The sequence below is a fragment of the Palaemon carinicauda genome, chromosome 25 (assembly GCF_036898095.1).
Source record: "Palaemon carinicauda isolate YSFRI2023 chromosome 25, ASM3689809v2, whole genome shotgun sequence".
Taxonomy (NCBI): Eukaryota; Metazoa; Arthropoda; class Malacostraca; order Decapoda; family Palaemonidae; genus Palaemon; species Palaemon carinicauda.
Window position 1 is genome coordinate 30,449,986 of NC_090749.1, and position 6,666 is coordinate 30,456,651.

Here is a 6,666-nt window from a genome sequence, read left to right on the forward strand (position 1 = left end):
TAAGGAAAACTTTTATGTTTATCTTCAGGAAAGCTTCACCAAGTTTTTGGACTTTTCATAATTAAATCGGAGAAATGCAAGTTGAAATAATATTATCCTGGTGCCAACTCTTGCATGTTTATGTCATGCAAAATCATTGCGGGAATTGCGGTCTTCTAAGAATGATAAAACTCTCTTCAAGGAGGCATATGCCTCGTTCATCTCTGGTTTAAGAGAGAGAGAGAGAGAGAGAGAGAGAGAGAGAGAGAGAGACTCCAACCGAATCTGAAGAATATCAGATAGAGGAAAAGAAAGGTGGAAAATAGGACACAGGATGAATATGTCTGAAAAAGAAAATCAAATGCAATAAAGGCTGGGATCAGGCTGTAGATATCAACAGTGTGTGATTCCTGTGAGGAAAGAAAGACACCTCAAATGCTCATTGACTTGATAGAAAGTTTACTTGGGAACAAAACGTCATCGTATAAAGTTATAGCAGTTATGTAATGATTGTTGACCCTCAGCACTACCACCACCAACAACAACAGATATTTTCTTCAAAGATAGATAATTGAAATACCTTTCTTTCTATGACAAATAAGTTATTGGTTACAAACCGCTCTAACTACATTACAGGATAACTTATGTCAAGGCATTAGCTCTACTGTAATAAACTATAAAAGTATTTACACATACTTAACAGTTTCTATTTCAGATATATATATATTATATATATATATATATATGAGAGAGAGAGAGAGAGAGAGAGAGAGAGAGAGAGAGAGAGAGATTTAATCTCAAAACTATTATAATTTAAAATGAATAATTTCACTCTTTTCCAATACGGTAGTATCTGCCATTACATAAATTCTTTGTCAAAGCCGTTATCAGCGAAAAAAAAAAGATCTGTTGAAATAGGATCCAATAAAGTATTTAATAAAATCATATCTGTGATTTAAATGGAAATGATTACAATCCTTAATAATAAATTGAATAACAATTCCTTTATCAAACCTGTAATATCCTGACTTCCTTTCTAAGGATTTATTGGCTCGATTCATTTCCTGAAAATATACAGATTTGAAGAAATGAAAAGAAGCACAAATTTACCACGAAAAAGTATCAACCCCAATTCACATTCTTTCTAATATTATCTGATATGATAAGTTGGGTGATTTTGTTTATATCTTTACAGGGCACCAAGTTATCTTGCCCAAGACCTACATCATTCCAGCCAACAGACAAAGGCTCTGTTACTGTTCGGAGCATTGGCGAGAAGTCGGTGGTAAGAAGAAGGAAAATAAAAGTTTCGAGGTGACCAAAACAATAAAGTTTTTACAAGAGATTTATGGGAACAATGGGGATGTGGTAAGGGGCTAGAGGGGCGGGTAGGGGTCGGGGTTGGGAGGGGTCGGGGGTTGACTCAAAAGTGAATGAGATCATCCGTTAAAGAAGCGGTTGTTGATACCTGCTTTCTCTGACCATAAAGATGAAATATTCATAGTAGGAGAGAGAGAGAGAGAGAGAGAGAGAGAGAGAGAGAGGGGGGGGGGGGGACTCGATGATTTCATTTGTGTGATGATTCATAATTATCAAAATAGGTGTCCTTGACTGGAACCAACACAATCAACTAACTACACTTTACATAACTTAGAAACGACCTTTCAAACCTCACTAACAAGAGATATCAAGTTGTTGTTTTGCATCAACCGGACATTTAATCATTACAGTCAAAGCTCAGGTTTCATGTTGCACATCCAAAGATGATCTTAGAAATACAGACTAAAATTTATCTATTACTTTTACCGGGTTTTGTTCTTTTGGGGGAACAGAATTCACCACTGTTGAGTCATTCATTTCAGGACAGAGATTTTGAATACAAGGGAGAGTTTACCAGTGATCATGACGAACATATCTATCACATTGCAAATTATAATAGAAAATAAATTACATTAGTGTGCATGCGTTGACCAATCACGAAATATCCCTTTGCCAACTATGATAACCAGAATAGCCTTTATATTAGTAAATAATACAGTTATTTGGATTTTATTTCATCAATTGGTTCATAGTAGGTCAATAAAATGCTGTAGCCTTTTGTATATATATATTTTTTTTTTTCAAATTGAAGAACATAATTGAACAAAGAATCTATTAATAATGCTGAAATTGATATTTTCTGGTATAAATTTCATAATGTCATCTTATGTCTAATATTCATGACCAGTTTCCTTATCTTCATTAAATATTTATTCATTATGTTCTCTCTCTCTCTCTCTCTCTCTCTCTCTCTCTCTCTCTCTCTCTCTCTCTCCAAGTTAAGTCGTAATATGGAAAACATTGAATAATACCTATCCATTCCCATTTGATGTAAATTATACCAAGTCACACAAATAAGAAACGAATGATAAACTACAAATAAACAATGACAGTTTTCTTTTCATCTTACGAGGGGTTTTACATATGTAAATAAACATCAGGAGACGAGATCTAATTTCAAAGCTAATATGAATCCTTCATGTATTTTCCAGGGTCGACATATCTTTCCTTTAGTAAATACAATACAATTACCTGTAAAGATAACTGTTATAATTGTAACACAACAGTCATCTCATCAAAGAGAAGAAATTTAATAGGATTATTAGTTTAATCCTTGTAATAGTTTTAATCTTCTAATCTTTTCTGATCATGACGAACATCCATTTCTACATCATTTGAACAAACACACGAAGACGAGTAGACAATTGAATTGGAAAAGGTTTTGTGTCATTAATGTAACCCATTTCCTCCAAACAAACCTTCAGAAGTCATACCCAAAATCTTTCCCTTCTCGATACCTTCTAAAATATAGTGAAGATTCAATTCTAATTTTTCATCTCCCCTTCTATTTTGTAACATATAATCTTTTAATCTATACATTACCCTTTTGTTAATTCATCGATATCTCATTTATCTGTTGGACTGGGTAAGAGAGCGAGTGTCTTGTAATTACAGTTAGGTTACAAAGAAAGTAGAATAATTCCATTTTGAGTTTCGTGGGCTCCTGGACCTCTACTATATGGTACATTGATTCTTGTTCTCTCTACATTTGTTTTCTTCTTTATATACTTTATACAAGAACCAAATTTTCTTCCAAAATTTTCAATGGAACTTGTATATGCCATAACTGTTCTGGGACAAAATATCACCGTTTATGCTTCCTGTTATTGAAACGGATCTACTAATATTTCATGAAAGTAGTCATTTTCATACACATTGTAAATACAACTGAAGAAGGTTAAAATACTAAAGAGACACTAATGATTAAATATCTAAAAAATTTAAAAAGAAATAAATAGAATGAAAGTTCTCTTCCTGACCGTTTCATGAAACAAATCCCTCAGTCATCCCGAATTCCCAGAACAGTTGATGGTCGGATTGCAACCATCTGAAAATGTCGACGTCTGTTGCAGTCCCAAAATGAAGGTATTTGAAGCAAGGCACCTGAGAATGGAGGCTGAGACAGTTGGGTATGATTAGCCCGTGCATGGAGAGAGAGAGAGAGAGAGAGAGAGAGAGAGAGAGAGAGAGAGAGGGGGAGAGGATAATTAAACTACCTCGCTACAATTTTACTGAAAGAATCTTTATTTTGAGTTCCTAATGCAGATCATTCAAAGCCACACTAGTTACCCCCCCCCCCCCTCTCTCTCTCCTCTCTCTCTCTCTCTCTCTCTCTCTCTCTCTCTCTCTCTCTGTCGTGCAAAAGCAATTTTATTGTTCGATGTAATCCCCGCAAAACATGAGTGATCGAGGGATCCAGGCTTTGTTTTGCACATGTGTCAATATTCGCTTGATTGATGAAAGGCAAAACTGACTTTTGTCTGAGAGAACAACTCATTCCAGGAAAGATAGATTACAAACAAGATTTTCATTTCTGCAGCAGTTGAGATATTGACATATATCGGAAAAAAATGGCTTATGAATACATTTCCTATTTTAGGTAGCCTAATGAAAAGAGGATGGAATGAAGGTTGTGAAAGAAAAAGGGAGGCAAATGGAAACAGGAAATCAAGTGAAAGTTCTCTTCTTTCAAAAGGCAACATAACTCCTTGCAAGGGAATTTTACATTAAGTGATCTAAAAAGATTATTCTTTTTCTTACAATTTATATTTTCAGATTATCCAATAGATTGCATTTCATAAAATAGGAATATTCTGTATAGGATTCCCTGTTCCAGTGATAATAACATGTCTTTATATACACTCTTAGAAAAATCTGTTATTTTAATCGGAAATTCTCCGTAAAAATATACTGTTCTCAACCGTATTTCAGAAAATTACAGGCCACCGTGATTTTACCTTACTTTGTTATTGTCTTTTACTGGTTGGTGAACTTAATATCACTCCTTTACGTCAATATATCCGTTTATAAAACGGTATAAATCCTAGAATAAGTGTTGCCAGACATTTACCGTTTTTATATTGCAAATTTTTAACAGTATACATATGGATTACACTACTATCTATATATATATATATATTATATATATATATTATATTTATATATATATTTATATATACCTTATGTGTGTGTATCATTTGTTGATATTTCAGTTTCAAATTTCTCCATGCAGCGATTTTTTAAGTGTGGAAACCGGCTGCCCTTACTGCATCCAAATTTTTACTTGTAAAAATTACCATTGAAAGAAAATAAATTTTTAGTTGAATATAGTTTAATTAACATAATTGTTTCTATAATGCCAAGAAGGAACTATTTTTCACTTAAGAAACTTAAAACCTTTCCCGGGACCTTTGTAGAATCATTATGATTCCATGCCCAAACTTTGGAGTTTTATATTATTTAACCTATTCAATATCTGAATAAAGTCCTCTGGATGTTTAACGTGTGTGGAAGAAAAAGTCCTTCGAAAGGGAGATAGCAAGTCCGCCAATCATTTTGATATGTTATAGATGAAGTTTGACGCAAGGGAATAGAAAGTCCTTTGTGTTCTGGGGTTGGGGATGGGTGTCGTAGAAATATGTAAAGGACAGGTTTATTATTCTTAACTTTTCCAAGAACTTAATGTCTTTTATATTGTTGTATATTTTCCCAATAAATCTAAAACAATTGTAGTGCAATTGTATTACGGGGATCTTTGGTTAATTTCTCATACGTGGTGTCATCTTGCAAAGGTTGTTGAGCTTTGTTGATGATACACAGCTTGTCTGTTTATTAAGAATAACGACACTGCCGTCTTTTATAGGATTCGGTTATGATGATGTTTTCTGATTTATCTGATAGGAAAAAAAAATTGTGAAGCCTTATATAGGAAGATGATTTTTACCTTTATTTCAGTCGACAAAAATCCTTTTTAAGACAAATTTTAACTTTTCATCATTATTTTATAGAAATTGTTTTATGGAATGCCGCCAAATAACCAAATCTACTTTCATATTTTGGTTTCCTGGCAATAGAATTTTTTTTTTCATTGTTCATTATTTCTCATAGTTTATTTATTTCCTTATTTCCTTTCATCGCTGGGCTAGTTTTCCCTGTTGGAGCCATTGGGCTTATAGCATCTTGCTTTTCCAACTAAGGTTGTAACTTAGCTAATAATAATAATAATAGCAATAATATATCAATATTAAGCAGTCATTTTTGGCAGGTTGCGTACACAATGTAAAACTCCAATCAGAAATATATTTTGGGATTTTAGTGTTGCATCTCATCAACTTTTCGGTTAATATTTTACATATATAAATCTTCAAGGGAAGGCCGGTTTTATGAGATTCTTCTTATTACTATTTTTTTTTTTTTTTTTTAGTCAGTTATCTGCTCATGAACTCTGAGTGGATGATTTGATAAGTTCATAACATTATTTTCTGCTCCAAAGTTATTCCAAGTAGGATTTCGTTTGAGTCTATCTAATTTAATTAGTAATTTCTCTAAGTGAATCACGTTACTATTAATGGCATCTGTCAGTTGCCCTACATACGAGGAAATATCTCTTGCATATATACAGTACTATCATCCAGGGACAGTGGATGAAGAGATACCACACTTCGCTTCATAGGCACTCTCTCTCTCTCTCTCTCTCTCTCTCTCTCTCTCTCTCTCTCTTGGGGTTAGAATAGGGGATAATTAATCGTAATAAACTGTGCGATGTTGATAAACCCAAACCAAAATAATTAATTGCGACAAAGTAAAAGACTATTGAATCCTAAAGCAAAAATCAGTGTTATGAAAGACGAAAGCGAAGATGACAATAGATGAGGGAATGATGAATGAGGAGGAAAGGGGAAAACAATACAGGTAAGAAGGAAAATAAGAAACAACAAAACTGAGGTGAAAATGGGATCACCGAAAAGGGAGAAGAGAAAAGCTGTCAAAATGGAAAAAAATCTCTCTCTCTCTCTCTCTCTCTCTCTCTCTCTCTCTCTCTCTCTCTCTCTCATAAATTACGGTTTGTGGTTCACATCAAAGTTCTCATAAGGGTCTTAGAAATGTCTTTTTGAAGAGAGAGAGAGAGAGAGAGAGAGAGAGAGAGAGAGAGAGAGAGACCTTGGGATTTGGAGTTAGCCTCAAATGTTATTTACAACAAATGCCAAAAACTCAAAGCAGAAAACAATAGCTCTTTTTATGACTTACAATGAACTTAAACTATGATTTCTTTGAAAGGGAAATTAATATTAAAAAAAAAAAAAAAAA